This window comes from Actinia tenebrosa, unplaced genomic scaffold, assembly GCF_029948245.1.
Source record: "Actinia tenebrosa isolate PJP-AT-01 unplaced genomic scaffold, QUT_ActTen_1.0 PGA_scaffold10__47_contigs__length_13832649, whole genome shotgun sequence".
Classification (NCBI taxonomy): domain Eukaryota; kingdom Metazoa; phylum Cnidaria; class Anthozoa; order Actiniaria; family Actiniidae; genus Actinia; species Actinia tenebrosa.
This window is the reverse complement of record NW_028292570.1, coordinates 7,769,430-7,794,202: the sequence shown is the minus strand read 5'-3', so window position 1 is coordinate 7,794,202 and position 24,773 is coordinate 7,769,430. Positions and strand designations below refer to the sequence as shown.

At 39.1% G+C, this 24,773-nt stretch overlaps 1 protein-coding gene and 2 pseudogenes across 3 annotated transcripts in view; 1 reads left to right on the top strand and 2 right to left on the bottom strand.

Annotated features, from left to right (window-relative positions):
- Positions 1-24,773, top strand: part of LOC116300742 (von Willebrand factor C and EGF domain-containing protein-like) — a 56,655-nt gene that overhangs the window by 4,679 nt on the left and 27,203 nt on the right. The window lies entirely within an intron of this gene.
- Positions 10,515-11,727, bottom strand: LOC148912932 (uncharacterized; annotated as a pseudogene).
- On the bottom strand, positions 12,689-14,597 carry LOC148912931 (uncharacterized; annotated as a pseudogene).

The window sequence follows — 24,773 nt, the reverse complement described above, 5'->3', positions numbered from 1 at the left end:
CTATAACTGCATGTTCCAAAGTAATTCCTTGGGATTTATGGATAGTCATAGCATAGCATGGAACAAGAGGAATTTGTGTTCTTTCAATTTCTGTGCCTTCTTTTCCATAAAATTTTACAGTATAAGGTTTTATGTCAATTGAAGTAGCATTGGTATTGCCCATAAAAATCTTGCCAATATTTGGATTATCAAATACAACTGAAATAGACTGAGGCAGCGATGTGTTTTCACTTGTAAAGTTTATAGAATCAATGTATCCTTGTGCACCATTTACAAGTCCATCAGATGTAAGAATATTTCTTATTAGCATAACCCTTGCATTAGGAGTAAGTTTAAGAGCTCTAGGTAATCCACCACATTCTGAATCATCAGAAGGTATAAGGTGATCAGGAACATTAGTGGAATTCTGAGATGTGTGCAATGCTTCAATTACAGTTAAATTTGTTTTACTTTTTTGAGATAACTGTTTTAACTTTTCATCATTGTAGTGAGAACATTGAATGCGTGTTGGATAAAGTCTTATTGCATCGGAAAATGGGCTGGTATCTACTGATACTTTTGTTCGCTCTCTTAATGTGTTGATATCATTAAGCGTTGGATGGCCTATTCTTATACGATTGAGTAAATTTGCATATTGGTGATCAAGACTCTGGCGCATGTTTGTAGTCAAAAATACTGGCTTAAAGTGTGCTATCCAGAGGTTGTATGTGCTGTATACTGCTGTGTCAAATACATATCGGGATGCAACAGGTTGTAATTGATAAAAATCTCCAAAATGCAATCACACAGCAACCACCAAATATTTTATTTGATGATGGATCTATGCATTTTATTTGATTGAGTCTTTCATGGACAGTATGAAATATGTGATCTGACACCATGCTTATTTCATCTATAATGAGAAACTGAATATCGTGGTATAGTTGTTGTAATTGATCTCTTGCAGAATAACTAAGTGGTATATCATTGTTTAAGAGATGTGCTTTAGGATGTTGCACCGGAAGTTTGAATGTACTATGTAGTGTTTGACCATTAATATTGTGTGACGCACAGCCTGTTGGTGCTGTAAGAAGTACTGAGGTTTTCTTTGTTTTTCGTATGATTATTTCCTTTATGAGACGAATAAGGAAAGATTTTCCCGTACCTGCCCCCCCTGTTACAAAGAGGTACAATGGATCTGGATATAGCTCTGAAGAATGTTGTGCATCATTAAATTTTTTGAAGTAATTAAATAGTATGTCAACAACTTTTTGTTGATCAGCAGTCATATTTTCAATGCATTTTTCAAATTCAGTGTCACTCATGGTGTAAATTGCAATACTGTTGAAATCAGTAGTATTTGATATGTCTTCAATTGAAATATCCAAGTTTTGAATATTTTTGTTGTCAGACATTTGCTTTTCATCAAGTAAGGTATTTGGAATACCAGATGTGTTAAGAAAATCATAAGGATTTAAAGATTTTGATGCTTCTGAATTGAAAATATCGATATTATTCTCAAATGCTGATGTATTAGGATGAAGAAGTTGCCCAAAATCTGTGTCTCCATTTTCGATAAGTCTTAACATTCGTACTGCATTTTTGAGCTCTGAGTGAAATTTGTGGTAAGGAATGGCTTTAAGGTCTAAGTTGTTTTCGTGCTTCAGAAATATACTTGCCAATGTTTCATTTTCTGGAACGATATCTTTTTCATTGCGGAATGGCAGGAATGCATAAAGTTGAGAGTAATAATATTCATCACCATGTGAATGAAGTGATAATTTTGGCATTCTTACACAAGCAAAGTTTGTGCGTTGTCTAATTCTTTTGTTGGTGTTTTGAATAGGATAACATGGTTGTCTATGGTTGTCATGCTGTTTATCTGAACACAGTGTATACTGGGAAAGAAATGTAGCAAGAGACATTTTATCCCAAAATTCTCCACAAGGACGTTGTGTATAGTAGTCGGACAAACCTGTTTCAAAAATATCAGTTGAGTTGTCATTAAGTTTTTGTCTTTCACACAGTGGCTTTAGTATCTTTTGACGATATTCCGGTTTTCTGTTATTAAGAAAAACAGTTGCAACTGATGATTGTACTAATGGTAAGTTTATCATTCGAAATGCTACTTCTTGTGCTGAAATTTGTCTATGTGAAAGTACAACAGAGCCAATTTTATGAAGACGTTTTTTTGTGTACAGTGTTCAGGTAATTGATTCAGGGCATTGCAAATAGCTTGTTTTAGAGCTTTGGGTTCTGCTTTGCAAATATATGTACAAACATAAAGTGCTACACCATACACACTTCTAATCATTTGAATATCCATATTAGCTCTCCATGATTTGAGAATATGTGGATTATAAGCATTGACCATTTGATCATTTGGTCCTCTCTTTGTTACATAAAATCGAGAAGTATTCCCAGGGTCTATATGTGACTTTATTCTTGTGTGTGATGTGCAAGGTCTTGGAAAATCGAATCGACAATGCTGGCTATTTTTCTTACATGTTGATGTATGTTGATGTATCTGAAGAGTTTTCACTAAAGAGTGGAGGTCAAGATCATTTGCTTCAGGAATTCTAGTTGAAACGTATTTGTCAATAAAGGAAGGTGCATCTCTTAAACCGGTTTCAGTATCTAGGTCTGGAGCATTGGATACCCATAGAAACATGTGGATGTGAGGACTTCCTCTCATTTGGAATTCAATTCTTATAAAAAAGTTTGTAATCTCTCCAAGAGGTTTTGATTTTCCTTTGAGGATGTGTTTCATAAAGGCATTCTTACGTCTGTTAAAGTGTTTTGCTACAAGAATGGGATTTTCTCTCATTAATTTCCATTTTTCACTTTTAGAAATGTTATCAATTTCAGTATTTGGAGACAATGTTCTGAATAATTCTGGCCATCTGAGGTCAGCAGCTGAAAGTGTTATAAACCATGTTGGAGGTCCCAATGTATTTATTTTGGCAAGTAAATTAAGAAGCTCATTTCTCCAATATGCCGGTGTACCTCTTATGCTTTTCATAAAAATGTATGAATCCTCAATTAAATCAGCATCTAATTTATATTGTAAATCACCAGCAGTTAGAGCTGAACGATTTCGTTTTGTTATATTTTTCATTCTGAGCGCTACTGATACACAGTCAGCAAGTTTTCTTGCCTCATACAATGAGTTTGCAAAGAAAATATATGAAATGTCAGCAGAAAATCTTTTGTCAGTATTAATGAGTCTTGTTTGAAAATACTGCAAATCTGTGAGCTTCGGTTTCCTTTTTGTTGTAAATCCATTTATTCCATATGGAAATAGCCAAGGAAAAGCAAGTTCTTCTATCGGAACAGATATATCACCTAATATAGTTATTGGAGGTGATTTGGAACGACTTATAGTGTAATCTGCTTTAGGCATATGGCTTTGTATATTACCACTTATCACATCGTCAACTTTTATGTTTGGCATAGGTTGTATACTTGATGTAAATCCTGATACATGACAGCTATTCAAAATATTATCAAAACTATTTGTATAAAGATCTTGAGATGTTTCATGATTTGTATTTGGCAGTAATATGCTTATGTTTTTATATAGGGGGTTGTTGCTTTTTAGTCAAAGCAGAGCTTTGTACACTTTTGATTGTGAAACAGGAGATAATGCTGAATTTGAAGGATCTGTGCTAATCATAATGATATCAGAGTGTGGTCTTGGTAACTGATTCCACTGTTCAGCTACATTCAAAGGAAAGTGAATCGCTTGTCCTTTTTCTCCAAATTGACCACCAGGCAAGGTAACTATAGTTATGAATAATTGTATCTGAGAGATTAATCGTTTTTCCATAATATTCAAGTTAGCCAATTCTTCTGGAATGTTTCCAGGGTCTAGCTGATTTGTGTAAGATAGAGCTGGAATTTCATTTTTTTTAACAGCTGATGAACATCTTCCACAAACAAAATATCCAGTGCTCATTAGTTTTGTCTCATCAGGAAACAACTGGCGTTGGCACTAATAACAGGAATTACCTGGGATTAATCCAATGAATGCATTAAAGGATTTTATATCTGCTTCAAACAATGTATTATTTATACTATCCTCATGCCCAGTCTTTTTGGTATTATTGATTGGTAAATTTTTTTCTTGCGAGTGTGATCTTTTGATTAACTGATTAGGCTTCACATCAATATTTTCTTTAGAAATCAAAGGCTTTTTGTTTAGATTAGATGTGAAGACTTTAGACTTCAAAGTAGGAGATTGTTCAATATGACTTCTTTTAAGACTGAGTTTTATTTTCTGAACAGGCATACTACTGCATGTAGTATTGGGAACTTCATTTGCATGATGTAAAACATACTTTATACATGGAACAAAATGATTTGGGCTCCACATAACATTGGCAGTTCTATGTGCTGATGTCCACATTATGTTCACTATGGTATTGTTCATAATTGAAAATGGGAAAACTAGTCTATTCAAAACATATCTTACTGTACTTGTTTCACTTATGCCAACTGAGGTACTAGGATAAATACTTTGAATTGGCACTCTAAAAACTGAAGATAATGCTATTATATGCCAAAAGCCTACCCAGGTACATAATGTTAAGCCTTCAATGATGCAATGTAACAGTACAGTCCTACAATTTGAGGAAATATGCATATCAAGATAGCTCAAGGTGTTAGATGCTGAATAATGTGCTAACCAAAATAAGAGCATGTTGTCAGTTGTATGAAACATTAAATTTGGTTGAAGATAATATTCAAGGTTTGTTAATAGTTCAATGCTTGCTCTTAGTCTCATTTCAATGTGGTGTGATTGATCACCATAGACAATAACACTTGCTGAACGAAATAAGCAATTACCATCACCAACCACACTTTGTGGCCAGAAATCAGATGGCGCATCATTAGGATACATTGAATGTGCAATCCAATCAACATTTGCAAGTGAGTTCAAGTGTCCTACAAAACATGAAGGATCTTGTAGTGGTGGTAAATTGGTTAACTCTCTTTGTGCTGCTTGTAACAAATGTGAAATGTCAAGTAATGCACTATTCTGAAGGCGTTGAAGTGATTCCTCGAAATTGAAGTGAGACATTCCTAATCTTTGTTTGGGGTTGTTAATGAGATTCTATGACCCTTTTAGCAGAAATGCCATCAAATTGAAGTCATGGTTTGATGTGCATTAGTTTTGTTAGTTTGAATAAATATTTACTTATATAATAATTCCTGCTTTGAAACTTTAAAAGAGTTCTTCTGCAACAGAAAAAAAAAACAGATTTAAGAAACGTTTTTATACCATGAGTTAGGGTGCTCGCACTAAACATTGAAGCAAATACCAAGTTTTAGTACTAAATAGTGATAAACAATAGAAAACAAAGTATTCTGTATAAAGTAGTGCTAATTAATACTAGTTATCGTTTACAGGTTTTGTGCGTGCACTCTATGTGGTGGCTATGTTTATGCAAATCAAAAAATAGGCAGTCAAAGATTTAGACTGAATCTAGCATTGCCATATAGCAAGATCATGTGGATGTGGTATACACTTAATTGAAAAAACGTAGTTGGGTTCCAGAAGGTCATATCATCAAAGCTTAGACCGAAAAGGATTTTGGGTACTCTGAAATGTGTATTATATTTGCATATAGACATGTAAAAATGCACAGTAGAGCAAAGTCGGTGGACCTAGATTAACAACATGCCAAAGCCATGATGCATCAAATGTGCACAGGAAGGGAAAACTGCAATACGCATGAAATTAGCATAATCGTTTGTCTTCCCATGCTCCCCTTCGGTCTTTCAGCGATTTCCACTTGAGCCCACCGTGCGCCGAATTTGTTGATTTTGTAACGTTCGCTAATTAGCGCGTTTGAAGTGTCAGACAGTCGGTCTCGGTCGACCAAACGTTGCTCGATCGTCAAAAGAACCTTTGGGGTTCTTGGGAAAATGTCACAACACAATGTAAAGTTAAGTAAAGCTGGCCGTACCTATGAAAATGGTCGTCCTTTGAACACAGATCTTCGAAGAAATTGTTGTTCTTGATAGTGATGTCACAGAAATTTTTCCGGGTTTCTACCAAACTGTTGCAACCAAGTTTAGAGTCACTACAAGTACGGTTCGAAAAATATGGGAGCGCTTGTGCGCAGGACTAACTGAAAAACCGAGAGATGGTGCAGGTGGGAACCCAAGTGAACTCTCAGCCGAAGATCTAGAGCTGATTGAGGTTTTAAGACGGCAGAAATGTTCAATATAAACTTTTGTGGAGAATACTCCACCTTCACCTGATACAAACCATCGCGCGGTTCTCACGATCAAAGAAGACGTTCACTCACGCTTTGTGCAACGTTTGGCCGACCGAGACGGACTGTCTGACACTTCAGACGCGCTAATTAGCGAACGTTTCAAAATCAACAAATTCGGCGCGCGGTGCGCTCAAGTGGAAATCGCTGTAACTTTGTAGCTTTGATGTTATAACCTTTTTTTTTTTTTTGAACCCCACGTTTTTTTAACTAGGTGTAAAGATAACACTTATCAATACCTATTATTCTTGAGAGACATTCTTTGGGAGAACAGAACGAGATTATTCACATTTAGAAATCGACACTACACAAAAGCATGGTTGAACTTGCCGTTGTTAGGGGGAATGTCAAATGTTGCTAAGGGGCGGAGACAATATTTCACCAACAATTATTGCGTTCAGAAATTCTCACGGTACGCCTCGAATTCCACGCTGCAAAGTCTTACGAAAATTTCGATAGAAACATTTGTTATAAAATTCTCTTGGAAGAAACACATCGTAAATAGTTCTTTTGAAGATCTTAGTGGTTCTTGCTTTGAAACATCGACATCGTAGTTTTTTTGGGGGGGGAAAAACAGGGCAACGTACATACATATAACGTCTCCCCGAACAAATGAGCTAAAAGAGATCCCGACAATAGATAAAAACAATGCTCGCGTATAGAACAGAGCAGAGCTAGTACAAAGTGCAAAATATTTTGGCACATGGGCATTACTGTACGCGCTATGTTGAATGTAGGATACTTTTTTGAACCTTCATTGTGCTCCTAAACGTTTTCAGCTCTTATACCGTAGCTTTAAAAGAAACGCGAACCAAAATCTTTTTAAAATTGACATCTTTTGGTCAATATTACCGAATATTACCGAATCCAAGAAATTAAATACTTTAAATCAGAAAATTAATAAATGGAAACTGATAATTTCAGACATCTACCGATAAAGTTGTAAAGTACGCACTGGTTTTTAGGGCCCAGTTTAAATAATATCTGATACCAAAAACATGTCCTCAGATGCGCACGAAGCTACGACATATCGGAAGCTTCCTTCACAAAATATATACTAGTATGCATCAACTGTTAGTTACATAGATAAACTCACCAGTTTTCTCAACTTATGCTCACAGGCAGCTGAGACTGGCAATTGCCTTAATTTACCGCACAATCACAAAAGCTTTTGGATAACTTTTCAATATAAACTTACCTATTTGACAACTTGGACCTAGATATTGACCTACAAATAAAATACACATTGTCGTGGGGTTAATAAATAATATATTTTTTCCAAAAAACGGCGTCATGCCGAAAGGGCAAAATACAGTCTAAACACCTACCTCTTAAACGATTCGCCGCAACTCTCCGAAATACTCCGCATGGTGAAATGTTTTACATTTTCTCATTCCTTATGATTGGTTATTTCGATACACGTGATCTGGAAACTGCATGCGATTGGATTAGGTCCCAAAACTCTGACAGCTAAATGACTCGCACGGAGACTATTATGGGCCGGCAAACCGAATGTAGTGACTGTTTCGGCCTGAGGGCCGAAACAAAAACCCCCACCTAGCTTTTTAACGTTTTAGACAAGATTGAACCAGATATCATTCATCATCTTTCACACAACATAGGGTACTTCGGTGATAATAATTGATGATATTAATAATTGCGGGAATGGCGGTTTATAGATTACTAATTAATATGCCTGTTAAACCAAAGACGTAGTCGTCTTAAGCGCGTCCCAACCTCGAGTGTCCTGTCTATTTTGCACTCAGCTATTTGAATAAAGAACATCACTAATAGATGCATCGAGTTGACTTCTGTTATCTTAAATGATCCACACCCATTCTGATGATACAGGGATCAAAAAATGAGTTTGGGTTTTCAAGATAGCAGGAAAAATGATCTGAAGGGAGCAAAATTTGATCGGAAAAAATTGGCTGACTTGATAAACACGATATTGATATTCCGAGAGGCGAGTCTTCAAGTCTACGATAAACCTCATTATTTGAATCAAGTTCAAACTCACATAAAATACAAGATGTAGATAGTATGCATATGACACTTTAATCGTTGTAGGGAGGACATGCATTTTTGGGGCTTGATTATCTGATAACATGCTATTAGTGATTCTCGAAGCATGAATGAATGGATAAATGGATGGATGGATGGAGAGAAGTAAGGGAGGTATTGATGAATAGATGGAATTTGTTTGTTAAAACGGAAAAGACTTCATTATCATATGGCTTCACGACTTTCATAACCAATTCAGTCAATAAGCAATTATTGGATGAGGTTGAGCATGATATCGTAAATTATCAAGACCGATAGCCTCGATTAGTTTATACTATTTGCAGGTCAGTGGTGTATATTTGCAATGTACATTTACTTTATTTGAATAGACTTGAACTTGAACATAAACTTTAAAAACAACAACAAACGAACAAAACAAAAATAAATAAATGAAAAATTAATATGGAGGTTGACTTTCTTAGACGCCATCGTTTTAAACGTTGATGGGGCAATTATTGGATGGGGTTGAGCATGTCGTAAATTATCAAGACCTAGGCTGTGATTTTACCTGCCGAAGCCGAAGGCTGAGGCAGATAACACAGCCAAGGTGTTGATATTTACGATATTATGCGATACCGAATTCAATAATTGCTTTATTATACATTTTGTATACTGGAAGAACATTAACATGAACATTGAATTATAGAGACAAGAATTATGAACGCCATGATGTCGCGTGAAAAACGCAAAGAGTTTTTAATTCAGAAATATTTCAAGAATTCTCCATAAAATATATGAAAATAATAATAATAATAATAATAGATATGTTCTTATATAGCGTATTATAGATTCTCAATGCGCTTTACAAATATTACGATGAAATTGTTAAGTGATAAAGTAGATAAAAATTACAAATTGAACAAAACTGTTTTTAGTTTTCTCTTGAATATTTCCAAAGACTGCGATGTTTTTATATCTGGTGGCAAACGGTTCCATAGTCTGGGCGCTGCTACGGCAAAGCTACGAGCACCATATGACTTAGTACGATATGTAGATTGTTTTAAAATTACTCCTTGTGTGGCACTCCTTAGCTTACGATTAGGTTGGTGTATTTTGAGAATATCACTTATATAGGATGGAGCGATACCGTTTATAGCTTTGTATGTGACCGTTAAAAGCTTAAATTCAATTCTTTTGGCAACGTTCAAGCAATGAAGACGATTGAGTATAGGTGTTATGGGTGAAAATTGCTTTGCTCTGATAGTAATGCGAGCAGCTGCATTTAATATACGTTGCAGTTTGTCAAGTTGCTCCATCGGAATACCAAAAAGGAGGCTATTACAGAAATCAATTTCGTAGCACACAAAAGCATGAACTAGTTTTTCAGTGGTAGTTTGATCTAGATAATTCCTGATTTTTCCAAGGTTTCGTAGTGAAAGATAGGACGATTTACATACATCATTAATTTGCTTAGTCATTTGTGGTAGATAATGATTGGATTTTCTTTCTACCGGCTCTTTTTCTCCTAAATCGAAAAAGTTCAAGTTCTTTAAGAAGCAAGATAGTAGATGATTTTGGTAGATATGCATTCTTTCGAAGGGATCGTAGTTGGCTGGTTGTGTATCGTAGATTAGTAGTATTGTTGGTAAAATGTGTTGTAGTTGATTGATTGGAGTTAATATCAAAACTGTTCAGGATAGGACCAGGATTGCTGGCGATATCAACGTAGATTGTGACATTTATAGGTTGATCGTGGCCAGGTATAGCTAAGGATATATAGCCATGCTTGTTCCATTTAGTAATTGGTAATTTGGTGTAGTAAAATCCTTTATGAGCTATAGAAGTGAATTTAAGTTTCCCGCCAAAGCTTGCGAAGATTTCCATTTCAAATTGTACCTTATATTCACGGTCTTGCCGGTGTATTGATGAAGAGGCAGCAAGAGTTCTTATAATGCAGATTATTTAACCATGAAACAAATATAAGCCCAATAAAGGTGGCGGCCATGATGGGCGCTCGTGACGTAGAATTAAGTTAAGGATTCCTTAAATAATTGTTTTGTACATAATTCTTGATATAAATACACATAAGAATATAAACATTATGCAAACTGAGAAATATGTGTTATGTAAGCCTAAAAGATAAAGCAACAACAACAACGTCGCCGATGGCCTTAATATTTTTCTAAGAGTATCAGGCAGAAGCAAACGAGAAATGGCATTCTCATAAAAAGGATAGGTAAAAAAACTTTAGCACTGGCTATTGAAAGTGAAGTTACAATTCACAAAATTATAGTTTTTTGAAATTTCTGAGTGGGAGTTGCTAGCATTAAATTCTCCCATCAAAAATTCTTCTTGTGAAACAGTAAATGTAGGCGATAAGTTAAGAGTTTCGCTTTTTACAGCTACGCTAGTATTTGTATAGGAAAGTGCATGGTTTCGAGTGCACTTTGGAATAAATTTGCACGAGCGGGTTTTCAAAAAGTTCAAAATTACACGCTTTTATGACCACATACCGACATGATGTGGCGTGCTTAAAATCCAGCCTTATTCAGGATGGTTAGAGAAGTAGCTCTAATAGAGTGATTGGTACACATCTTCGAAAGTTTTGCTTCTTCGGAGATAAACTTCATTTTCTCTCAAAGCATCCGTTCACCAACTAGCATGTTGTCATAACAAATCTCGTGAACACCAATTCATGCGTTTTAATTTTCTTCGATCTTTGGAACAGAAACTGGTTCTTTGGGCTTAGATATTTGCGGATATAAAGTTCTAACGAGACAACAGGGCAGTTCAGTCCGGGACTTTCATATGTAATACCATGATCACCTCGGGATCCATTGTTTTTGGAGGGACGTTTAATCACTAACATCCCTCCCTCATGAATGACATGAAGGAAATTTAGAAAATAAATATCCCTCATCCATATGAATGAGGGATATTTAGAAACTAAATATCCCTCATGTTATTCATGAGAGGCTGTCCCTCATGTAACGTAATCATCGGGACACCGAGTCTAAAATGACCCGGTTCGAAATATTATGCATCTTTAATGAGGATGTATACCACCCTGCCACAGGCTTTATTCAATGTGGGATAGAGAAATTGGTCTTAGAGTCGGATTCTACACGCTAGGACAAACTTTGCGCATGCGTTATAATGGACTAAAATTACCAACTTGTTACAATCTAATGTTTTACGCAAAGGTTAATTTTCTCGGTGCAAGGGCAGCCTTCACGCATGCGCAAAGCCATTTTGAAACAAAAAGCAAGAAGTTAACGTTTAAAGTTAACTCCTTGTTCTCAGGCTCAAAGTCCTTAAATTCATTGTCTCTTGCTTGAGCCCATTGTTTGTATACATTGGTACTCCATGCAGTGTGTCTTTTGGTGTTATCTGGAACTGTAGTTTCTCTAACACTCTCGACTTCAGCGTCTTTTAAAAAGCTAAAACGACCTTCCGCCATTCTGGTCAAGTTGTAGTAAAGCAAAAATTTATTCCTTGATTTATATGTTTTCTGTGTTGACAAAAAGACATTCCAATGAGAGTTCTTAAACAAATTATTATGTCATTGAAGTAGTTTTAAGAAAACATTTTAAGTTTTAATTAGCATTTTGCTAACCAAACGCTCTCTTACTTGTGCTTCCAAGAGTAATCGGAAAGCAGCCAAGCGAGATCAGACCGTGCATGGTACGAAAGAATTTGATGTTGTGATCATTAGCAAACAATAGAATTCCCAGAGCATCAAATCGTTGGGAAATGTATTTCTCGTTCGCTTTAGATCGCATTAAATGAGTTCAATAGTCTTGCAATTTTGTGTAATATTAATTTAAGTTCTAATTTGTATCCTGACGTAATTTTGAGAGAAATGATCAGCGAATTTTAGAATAATGGAAGATCTAGTAAGATTGACTAGAAAACTGCGATGAAAAGTGCGCATCAAATGTTTACCCCGTCTTCTGCACTATACGTTTTCACAAAATCGCATAAGTCGATTACCTTCAAAATGTTCCTTTTAAAACTAGATACAGAGTAAAACTAAATGAGCAATGACTTTTGTGAATATATAGCTCTGAAATATTAATTTCGGCCGTATGAAATCCATTGTTTAGTTTTGAAGTAGATTATGCACTATATTCAAATAATCTCAGATATCTCATAATTAGCTAGATAGATTTTTTCAAAAATCCCTACAAATGGAGGCATCTAGTATATAATGATGTGGTACGAAGCATTTTAGTGTTGAACGCTCTGCAAGGCTAAAATTATTTTCTAAACGAAAACAAATATTTCATGATAATCACGTGTTAACATTAATTCAATTTTTATGTGACTTATGGCAAAGAAGATTTGCAATCGGATAAAACACGTTTATGCACCAGCGTTCCAAAAGTGGAGGGTAGCGGTCAAGCGTGAGGGGGTCCACCTTAATCAGTAATATCCCTCATTGCCATGGTATTACTTATAATAATTCCTCCTTCTAAACCATCGTCGTCCTCTCTCCTGTTTTTTTTTTTTTTTTGTTTTTTTTTTTTGTTTGTTTTTTTTTTTGTCAGCTGGTCGCCAGCTTTATATACGTATCGAGATCCTTTGTCGTCTAAGCTGAATGAGAAGTCTGAAATTTTTAACTCTCCGAGGTTTTGACGACCACGGCGGCAGAAAAACAAAAACAGCATTATCTCAAAAAATATTTAATTTTGGGGTTCTTGGGTCTTGTAAGCCAAAAACTCCACACGCATAGAGTTTTTTATTACTGTATCATTTTCGAGGATTGGAGGTTTGTGATGAGTTTTCCCAAGTTCTTGTTTTTTAACTCAACACACTGTGCTAGAAAAACTTTATTTGCCTCACCAAACTCTTAATCGTTTATAATGTCAGTTCCTTGGGTATTTTTGAAGTGTCTATTGATTCCGAACCTCAAGCTGTGGAGAGAGCTTTTCGAATATAAATTTAATATTAATTTCTTGTCCTTTGGTTCTTGGAGGTTTTTTTCCTTTAGGTAATTACTCAAAACTTTATAAGCCCCTTTGGTTGAACTTTTGGTGTTTTTGAAATCTTTTTCTTCCAAGAGATCAGGGCCGTAAACGGAACTTTTACAGGGAGGGTGCACATCGAATAAAATCGAAAAGAAAAAAAGGTAACCAAAAGAAAGCAGAACCAATAAAATGGACCTTAAGCTTTTATGGGGGATGCACGTGCACCCAGTGCTCCCCCTGGTTACGGCCCTGGATATGGCAATGCCATGGCAAAGCTACCACAGCGTAACCTTGAATGAACTTGATATGATAAATTTATTATCTGTAAGAAAACCTACAGATAATACATTTATCATGTTGAGTTCACACGATATCAGGGATTGGCTGAGGGCAATAATAAGCATTATCCGTTTACGCCCCACGTTTTCTGGTAATCTACCATTGACAATGTAAAACTTGCCTTCTTTGAACCACAGTGTTTAGACTGCACAGGTCAAGCAAATGTTGAGCACATTTCCAGGAGGATAGCTTATCTCAAGTAGTGTTTCCTTATGCATGGGCTCAGTCACTTGACAGTCATTAAATGGTTTATTCGTCATCACTGAGGGCTGGGAAGCCCCTAGCAAGTTCACGACTGCAGATAACACTAAAACGTTTCAGCTACATAGTTATTTGTCAGGTTTTATCCATATTCATGTGTCTTCTAGCTAATGCACAACTGACCGTTAAAAAAAGAAATTATACTGTTGGGAATGTGGTTTGAATCACGACCAAGGTAAAGAGGTCTAAGCCAAATTAAATGTGAATTTAAACGAGACCTGTTGTTCACGGCTATTCACCACTATTTGGATGCAAACCAATCAGTCAAGTTTATAGATTTTATTATACATTTTACTAAGTATCTCAATTGTGATTGGTCGAGAGCCCTCAGCCAATCCCTGATTCACGCTACATCATGGCGTTCATAATTCTTGTCTCTATAATTTTTATCTACTTTATCACTTAACAATTTCATCGTAATATTTGTAAAGCGCATTGAGAATCTATAATACGCTATATAAGAACATATCTATTATTATTATTATTATTATTTTCATATATTTTATGGAGAATTCTTGAAATATTTCTGAATTAAAAACTCTTTGCGTTTTTCACGCGACATCATGGCGTTCATAATTCTTGTCTCTATAATTCAATGTTCATGTTAATGTTCTTCCAGTATACAAAATGTATAATAAAGCAATTATTGAATTCGGTATCGCATAATATCGTAAATATCAACACCTTGGCTGTGTTATCTGCCTCAGCCTTCGGCTTCGGCAGGTAAAATCACAGCCTAGGTCTTGATAATTTACGACATGCTCAACCCCATCCAATAATTGCCCCATCAACGTTTAAAACGATGGCGTCTAAGAAAGTCAACCTCCATATTAATTTTTCATTTATTTATTTTTGTTTTGTTCGTTTGTTGTTGTTTTTAAAGTTTATGTTCAAGTTCAAGTCTATTCAAATAAAGTAAATGTACATGCAATCTTTATAATAGAGTAGCATTTACTAATTAGATGTACTTAAAATAATAACTTATTTCTTAACTATAGTATAATCAAATCATTATCCACATTAAGTGCTCGCTCTTTTCACGTGGCCGCTCCTAAGCTATGGAATTCGCTTCCTAACACTATTAGAAATATTACTAATATAAATAGTTTTAAGAAAGATATTAAGAGGCATCTTTTTAAGAAAGCTTTTTGCGACTAGTTTTTAATTCATTTGATATTTTTATAGATTAATATTTTTTTTATTTTTTTATTTTTTTTCGTTTTCTCCATTTCTATATCGTAATTGTAAGTTCTTAGGGCTGCAACTGTTTGAATTGAATTCTTATTAGCTTGCTTAACGATTCATTAAGTATTGTAATACGCAATTGAAAATTTCCCATATTGATAATTGCGCAATATAAGTGTAATAAATTATTATTATTATTATTATCATTATAAATGTTTAATGAATAAATAAGAAATTTAAAATAATCCATGATGATATTGCATTAAATGATGAGTATACAGATAGTAATAGTTATTTTAGGGGATATTGAGCACCAACGCACTAGTTCTACAACACCAGGTGAATGTAATGAATATCAAACGACGTCTTGTCGTGTAATACCCGTGTAACATAAGAACATTTGAAATCAACTTTGTTGGATCATTACTCTTATATATCTTATCTGGTATTTTTTATTTTTATCCCGTTATATACTCAGTTGAGTACAAATACCATAGCAGCCGGGAACGGGTAAGTAGTATAGGGAATGGGGGTTCCAGCGCAATCTCAACACGGGCAAGACCCGTGTCAAAAATCCACCTACGGAAACGACCCACTCCAAGTGTGGTTGGGGGCAACAGCGCAAATATGTTAGTCTATATATGGAGTGCGAAGATTGTAAAGAGTTTGCTTATGATTTCTGTGTAAAGTGCTTGAAACCCAAGTTTGTTACCCCACCACCAAATAAGTATATTTGTTGTGGTAAGAAAATGCAAATAGAAGACGACACGTCAGCACAGTGTTACGAGTGTGGTAAGAATATTCGTAATGCCGTACCAAATGCTACCAAAGAGCAATATTACGCCAATGGAGGTCGTAAGAAGACCCCATACAAGAGAATAAAATACTTTAGGGACTGGATGAGTCATATCCAAGGTTATCGGCCGGTATATTTAGACAACGAAGTAAAGAAGAAAATCGTAGACCATTTAGAAGAGCCAACCCCGCAAAGCTTAAGGAAGACATTGAAAAAATTAAAACTAGGGAAATATTACAAAGCTATTCCCTATCTTTTGTCTGAAATTACCGGTAAGTCTATTCCCGAGGTTTCTGATATGACAAAAGCCGAGTGGATGTTTTGTCGGCTGAATAAGGATATTCCTTATTATCCTGATGTAATTTACGAAATATTTTACAAAATAGACCCCAACCACCCCCTGTTAGGATGGATTCCGAGAAAATAAAAATGCAAAACTGGCGTTTATTTTGCCAGAAACCCCACTGGGGAATGCATCGCGCAGAACACCAAGCTATCCCCAGTGGGGTTTTTTGCATTTTGGGCTTACGGGGCTTATTTCATCCCGCGCCAGAGGCCCTCTAGTACGTACACATATATCTTTCTTACGACCCACCAGAGGGTGAACTCCGGACAGCGTCCCGAGACACCCCCTGACTTTTCCAACTTTTCCTCACGAAACCCCCCATCGCGGGGTTGAATCGCACTTTCTACCCCTCCCCCCACGGTTGCTGTGAGTGTGGGGAGGCTTTTTTTTTCACTCACAGCAACCGGTCCAAATGCGTCTACAGCGAGGCTCGAACTCGGGACTTTAGGCCTCCCCAGCTCCAAAGTCCCACGATCACGAGCGAACGCCAGACACATCTGGGCGCTTATGTATGTGAAAATTATTATATTTAATCTGCATAATTTCTAGACTGACGTTCGATATGTAAATAGAATCCCGTCACGCTCTTTTCGAAGCAGATGTTTACTGAGCAAGCTTTCTTTGAAGCTCTTCTTTTGCCTCCTGGTAGATCTTTTTGCGAGATTCCTCGGAAAGATCTCTTACGACTGTTTTTTTATTCCTTATGTTAGTCTTTAATTTCTCGTACTTTTCCTCTTCGGCTAAGATAAGCGAGAATTCTACGTCGTCTATCTTTCTGTCACGCAAAGCCTTTGAGACAAGGTCAGTGATCGTATTTACTTTAGCCCTTGACAGAGCTATTGTCGTGTCGTGTTTTGATATTTTGCTTGACAACTGTTTCATAATGCCCGTAGCAACAGCCGAGATAATACCACAGGCTGCCCCAACGCCGGCCAAAGGAACTCCAACGATTATTCCCGGCCCAGTAAGCGAAGTAGCAACGCCGGAGCCCGTTAACACAACGGATATGGATCCTGAAGTTATCGCAATCTTATGTAGCGTACTCCGGGCTCTAACGTACTTTTTTCTAACTTTTTCATAGTGTTTTGTTTGCCCTTCCAAGTAAGCCAGGATTAAGTTCGCTTTATTCAGACGAAAGTTTTCAGCGTTTAATTCGTTAGGTTCCTTAGGAAGTTCAGGATAAAGTGGAGGCGCTGATGGTATAACATCCATTATATATACTAATGTACGACGCTTTTGGGAATGATATTGAGGAGCAGCCACATCACGACAACCGGGATTACTGGAATTGGAGAGCATTTAGGAAGATGTTTCCACATGCAGACCCCAGTAAGTTCGAAAGAAGACCCGATGGTATTTACTATAACGGCTCTAGGATGTACAGCAACGAGGATTTGAAGCCTACGCTGGTTAATCAAATAGACGATCAACTGAAGCATTCGCCAATGTATAAGCCAACGCCAGCGCCAACGCATGTTGAACCCAGTTGGTCAAAGGAATTATTGCTTGGTACCAGTACTTATCCGATACCCGCAGTTTCATTTGATAAACACCCAAGCTTGGACCTAACGCTGAACATGCGGATTTCTAACAAGCATTCCTTTCCGTTAAAGGTGCGGGATATCTTCAAAGACGTACCCATTATTCATACCACCGCTAAGGAATCTCATGAATGGTTAAGTGGTCCTAACATGCGTTATTGGCCGCAGCAACTAAACTTTGCAGTTTGGTGTGCCACTAGCGGCTGTGGTGTAAGCGCAAGCTTGATGAAGAATTCAATATTTATGTTTCATTTTCACTTCACGGTTAGAAGAATACTGCATGAAATGGGTGTTATTGCGCTGCCGGGAGATGTCACGTTTTATCCAAGAGATAATAAATACAACGTTCCTGCTTACGACCGACTTTGTAAGGAGTTCGGTGTTGTAGGGAAGGATTTCCGATGTACTGCCGGTGCTAACAATGGTTTGGGACATATTTGGGCTTATTGGGGGATTGGTGGACACGAGCTAAGTGATAAGGAAGTTCATGCATTGAATCTACGATGGAATACTGGGTATCATAAGGAAACTCACGACAGTAGCACCTTCTTTGAACCAAACGCTAAGACCACTAAGGAAGTCAGAGACGGACCTCTGTTCAAAGACGAGGGTGGTAAGTATGCAGGGGCTAATCCACTGATTATCAAAATTACCAACGACGAGCAAACGAAGCAATATCTTAATTTCATACCCCCAGAAGGTAAAGGACTAACCAAAGCCGGCCTTGCCCGTTTAAACCGCAGCATAGAAGCTTACGTGTATTCTATCCTTGGAGCTCAGGTAAACACCCGATCCAGTATAATCGGAAATACCGGCGCCGCAGAAGAGACGCGAGCCGAAGCCTTGATTCTATTCGAAAGTTCAATCTTGGAGGGCGACATTAGCAAGGGCGTACAGCGTTACCAACTAGCCATACAAAATTCTAAGGTGAGGTTGGACTATGCAGTAGCCCCGGGTTGTTGGTTAATGCCTAGTAATTTATCTATAAATACTGGTTCTGTAGTAGGATACAACAACAAACTGCAGCGAGCTACTAAGGATATGAAGTTTGGGGTGAACGACGTGAACTCTGACACTCTTAGGAACATTCCTCACTTCGTAGAGAAGCCAAAAAAGTCACACGAAACGAAGCTACCCACAGTTAAGAAACCATCAAAGAAGGTCCTACCTGCGATACCTGAGGAATATGACCATAACTTATTAAAAGCCGGTCTAGCAGCTGCAAGCATTGGTCTGAGCTATTATATATGGCGATGAACAACCCCTACGTAGCTGGAGTAGATTGTGTCTATACGACTTACACAGGCGAGAAAAAATACACCCAGGCGTCTTGGGTTGATGTCACGGGCATGTCCGTGAATTTGAATTACTCAGGAAAGAAATTGATCCTTTGCAGTATTTGCATTGGTACGAGTAGTCATACCAACGTGGGCTTTAGGTTCCTGGATGAGAATGGCGTACTGCAGCCTATGCGCGCGAAGACGAACAACAGAGAGCCTGCGCATTTCTCCGTAGAGCCAAACCCCGGCAGCGCCGAGAATCTTTCCGTTTGGACTTTCCACATGGTCGCCGATTGCCATGGGAAGGTAAAGCTGCAGATGCGTGTAGATGACACCGGGAGTGTTTGCATAAACAGCATAGAAAATCAAAGAGATACGGCTTATAACCATGCAACCATTAGCACTCTTACGGTGCTTAGTCTCTAGAAGCAAACTATGTTTGCTGCCCCTTCTAACGAAGGGGACTTGTTCCCTGTAATATATGAATCCGCACGCAAAGGAAGATTGGTTTCTTTATTATTTGGAGGAGAAGGACTACGTAAACGACGAATGGCATGACACCGGATTGTGGGTAGAGGTTGGGGGATTAGGATTGATCATGTGCACTATTAGCATTACTGCGGGGTACTCATGCAATGCCGGTTTTAGGATCGTTGATGAGAATAACCATCCGTTGTTGCCTTACAGGACAAAAAATAATGCTAGGCATTCAACCCATTTTTCGTGTGAACCATATCCGAGAAGCCCAGAAGATATAACTCCAGTGTCTTTCCACATGATAGCTAGCTGCCAATATGCGAAGCTGCAAATTCGTCCCAGTGATGGAGGTGCGACCGTAGTAAAACGGGGCATCGTGCGAATGAATGCTGCGGGTAAGGCAACCGAACCTACGCCGGATGCTATTTGGAATCATAAGCCCATTAGCACCATGAGCGTGCTGCCGCTAGTTCCACATTATCAAGGCGGCGCGAATACTATCTTTACTTATCCCAAGTCGAGAACACCTCGGGTACCCGACGACGATAAGCCACCAGTAATACACAAGGATAAGATCAACCCCTCATCTTCTTCAGGAGTACCACTCCAATAGCGACGACCAAGATCCAAATGTTGTTGCCCACGAACTTCAACAGTTCGCCGCCAGCCCTAAGTGCCAAGGAAACAACCGAACCCAGCAGCCCAGGCAAGCCGGCTGCCATCTTTTTTCCCAAGTCCGTCAGCCCATTGCCTAATTTCTTTACGCCCGCGCCTGTAGCCTTAAGCGCTGATAGGATAACTCCTACTACGCTTGAAATAGCGACCGCAAACGCCAGCGGAACGCCATACTTCAAAAGGGCTCTTTTTACCTTTTCCTTGGTGGTAAGCCCCAATTCTCTTTCCAGGTTGTCCTTTTGCGCTTGTAATTCCGCGACTCTTTCCTGAAGGGCTCCTAATTCCCTTTGTGCTGCCTCCCTTTCCTCTTCAGGGCGAGTTTGGTCATTGATTATTCCCTGCTGCCGCTCTATTTGCCCCTCCAGGTCTTCAATAGCCTGATCTCTTTGCCGGATTTGTTCTTCCTTAGTGTTGATTTCAGCAGCTAACTGCCGCCGCTCCACCAAAGAACCCTCTATGGTGGCACGTAAGTCCTTGGCTTCTTCCTTGCTTATATCCAGGTCTTGCAGGGCGAGCTCGAAGGTCTTTTGGGCTTGGTTCCTATCGCGAAGAGAAATGTCTCTTTGTTCTCTAAGTTCTAATATGCGTCGATTCTTGTCGTCAAGTTCTCTCTTTTGAGCATCAAGGAGTAGTCGGTTTTGCCGCATGTAATCTGCTTCCCTTTCCTCCATCGCTTGCTTTAGCTCTTCTACTTCCCTTATCGCCTCAGGACCTTTTCGTTGCCACTGCATTATGGTCTTAACTCTTTCGACGGCTTCGTCAATATTCTCACTATTTTCTCTCATTCTTTCGGGTAAGTTGGGTTCTCCTAATGCCTTTCTAAGGGTTGGAGGAATATTTTTATCTGCGTAGTATTTACCATTTATGTCCCTGATGACATATGGATGAGCATTAGACCTATTTAACCTTGCTACTACGACTTCCCTGCCCCATTCGTTATCCGCGTCAAACATTACTTGGACTTTGTTTGGATCCCAGTTTGGGAATTCTTCCTTGATCCTATCAAAATCGTCCGGGGTTTCTTCCATGGATTCGTCCATTTGTTCCTGAACCCTACTAAGCCATGCAGCGCCGGGGGCTTCGGGGATGTTGCCGTCCGGACCAAAGCTGGTTTCCGCGGTTTTGCTCCTAGGAGGCTTCATCATCGTGTTACTACCAAAGTCGATGTTATCGAGCTTTATGTATTCTGGTATGGGTTTGCCTGGGTTCTTAGTGCGGTATTTGTCTAGGAAAGCCATCCAGCCGGCGCGGGCTCTTTTTCCAAACCGACGCACCATGTTACCTCGGAATTCCGTGGGGTCGTTGGTTTTAGGTAGTAAAGACTCGTATTCATCGTCGTTAATGTCGACTTGACCTTCTTCGGTGGTGGGGTCAAAATCCGTTCCTTCTACTTCCATTATATATGATAAGCTCAAAGTTAAACCCCAACATATTACCTAAGCAGGTTGGCGGACTGAAAGCAGAACGCACCTTTCACCGGGTTACATTCACGCCTTCTAGCGCTAAGCCAGGTGAGACGCTGTATGTAGGCGTGCCCCGCCTAACGGATAACCTAGTATTGGTTCCTGGCACCCTGGCTTTAAGGTTCGACCTAGCGGTGCAGTCAAGCCCCACAGATGAAAGGATTATCGTTAACAACCTTGGTCGCAACATTGTTTCTAAGATGCGCGTAAAGTTCGCCGGGGAATCCCTCTTAGACTTAAACAACTATGACCTGTACACCACCTACAAAGATCTGTGGCTGACTGCATTCGAAAGGGCACAAAAAATAGAGCAGGGTATCGGTAGCGCAATATTACGTAAGGTTAGGACTCCCACCAAGACACAACCTACCGATTCTGGCGACGCAACTGACGTGGCAGATGCAAAGGCCATCAAGACAGCCTATGGTACTAAATACGTAATACCATTGGACTTTGAGGCTATTACCAGCCACGGGGTTTATTATCCTAGATAGTTGAGTGAGTTGCAGTTTGAAGTGACCTTAGCCAACATGGCTAACATCATTGGCGGGTTAAGCACTGCGTTGTCGGGAAGTATTCATCCATACGCCATTACCAACCTGGAATTGCAGTATGAAACCATACACTCCGAAGATCTAGCACGTAGCGCTGGCATGGAATACAGTGCTGGAAAGGCTTTCTTGTACGACCACGCGGTAATGTACAAAACCTTTAGTTTCCTGGATAAGACAGACGCGGTAATTACTCAGAGCATTAATTGACCACGTCGTAGTCTTACGGGGCTGATGTTGGTATTTATTAAGCCTTATGAAGCCGGTAAGCGCGACTCTGAAGCCTTTCATAACCCCGGCATCACCAACGTCGGGATTAGCATCAATGGAGTTCCAAATAAGGTGTATTCGCAGGGAATGAAGCCCTCAGACATCTACAGGGAAATAAAAAGAAAGTTTGGGGATCAAGTTGCACCCGGTGAGTTCTTTACCAATAAGTATGCACTGTGGATTGACATGCGAACCACCAACGACGAGGATTTACATGGGCAGGGATTGCGTCTGGTAAATACCCAGGACGGCATTACCCTGGAAATCAAGCGTGACTTAAACGCTAGCGCAGGCGACTCAGACAAGATCAACGCATACATCTTCGTGGTGTCTGACGCCCAGTTGAGCGTAGAAATGAATCAGCTAAAGAGCGTTGCGTATTGATTCGCGCGCTGCGCTCCCTCATCCAAGAAAGGATAAAATATCCCTTACGTATATAATGCTTCGCGTATTCGAAAACAACAACACCAAACTGCAATGCATAGTGCAAGGCGATAAACTTTATTTCAAAGCAAAGTCCGTGGCTGATGCCTTGGGCTACGTAAATTCCAGAAAAGCGGCGTCTGATCACGTCTCAGAGGAAAACAAGGTAACTTTGAGGTCTATAAAGGGTGTAAATCTGACTGACACCCTTAATGCGCAACCACATTCCGTTTACATCACTGAAATGGGTCTTTATGAGTTAATATTTGGATCTGAAAAGTCCGTAGCTAAGGAGTTCAGAAAATGGGTGTTAGGTGACGTTCTCCCTACCCTCAGGAAAACAGGTAAGTATGAAATAGAGCGGCGCTTTGACGGTCCTAACAAGTTGGTATTCAAAATAGAAAATGAATTTGACCTGCATAAGAAGGTCGTAAACTACATACGTCGATTCCACCCTATCCTACTGCTCGCACCAGGTCTTGGAGAACTACAGGACTCAGCTAGCAAAAGGATAGTATGTTGGCAGAAAGGGTATCAGGCGGGGCAACCCGACATCTTAGTCCTTAATGCACATAAAAAGTATAATGGGTTATGCTTGGAGTTGAAGACACCTAAGGGTAACGGCGTATTATCACCTAAACAAGAGGCGTTACTCACACAATACGAGGCAAATGGTTACCTAACCATGGTGTGCAACGATTACGACCTTATATGTAGGGAGATCGACCATTACGCGGAAGGCATTCGTGTACCTTGTCCTTGGTGTGTTAAGGCTTTTAAGACGCAGGAGGCGTTAAGGACTCACCAAAGAATATTTCATAGGTATAATGATCATTGAACAGACACACTGGCGTAATCTGACCGTTGGTCAAACTTACAAAATAAAAAATTATGTCATGTTTGAAGATATCAACCGATTGAGGTTAATCTTGATGCATGACAATGAAGAGTGCACTTTATGGGCACCTGACTGCGTGCGGTATGTAATCCAAGGTGAAGAGTACACGCACATACGCAGCTATGGTAAAGTGAATGGTCGATGGAAGTTTGACATCGAACGCCGCACCGACGCTAATCCATTATGTGATTAGTCATCCTCATGGGCGGTTAAGTATTGGTCTGCTATGTCGGACCTCATTTTTTCTGTCATGTAATTAGTATGGTAAATTAAGGCTCCTCCTGCGAACGCTGCGATGTAAGGTAACATCATATATTATTCATTTTTCCATGCTTTTCTTACAGCAAGGTAATGGTCTAAGGGCTTGGGTCCGTCGTACAGGCAACACCAAATATGTTGACCGCTACGTAGACAGCCACATCGGTCGCAAATGCCGTCCCAGTGTTCCCTGTCTTCCCATCTCACGCCCTCGACGTCGTCAAAGCATACGAAGGTCTGGTCTATTTCCTTCTTACGTCGCGTGAGCGCCCGGGAGGTTTCGTGGGGACAACAACGTTCGGCTAAGTCTCCGTGGGTTTCACAGACGACATCTTCGAGGTGGTAACGACGACAGCGGTATTTATGCCAGTTCTCCTCGAAGTGAGGTTCATCGCAACGGAGACAACGGTCTTTGAGGCAGACTCTGTTCTCGCGGTGATATCGTAGGGCCTGTACAGTGGACAGTTCCTTACCGCAGTCACCGCAAAGGGTACTTACGGTCTTCTGACAGACTTTCTTGGAAAGATGGTATTGCAGTCGCTGCTTACTGCTGAGAGATTTATTACATCGCATGCACTCCATTATATACACCTTATTTTTTATTGTTATTTTGTTAAATGCTGCAAAGAGGTCTCAAGTAAGGATCTATCTTCTATCATCACCTCGTTAAGCCCCCATTAAAAGATGAGGTATCATTCTTTCTCATTGTTGAAACCAGCAAAAAGATAATCATGTTAACCATTCTTCGATCGTGACGATTTAACAAAATAACA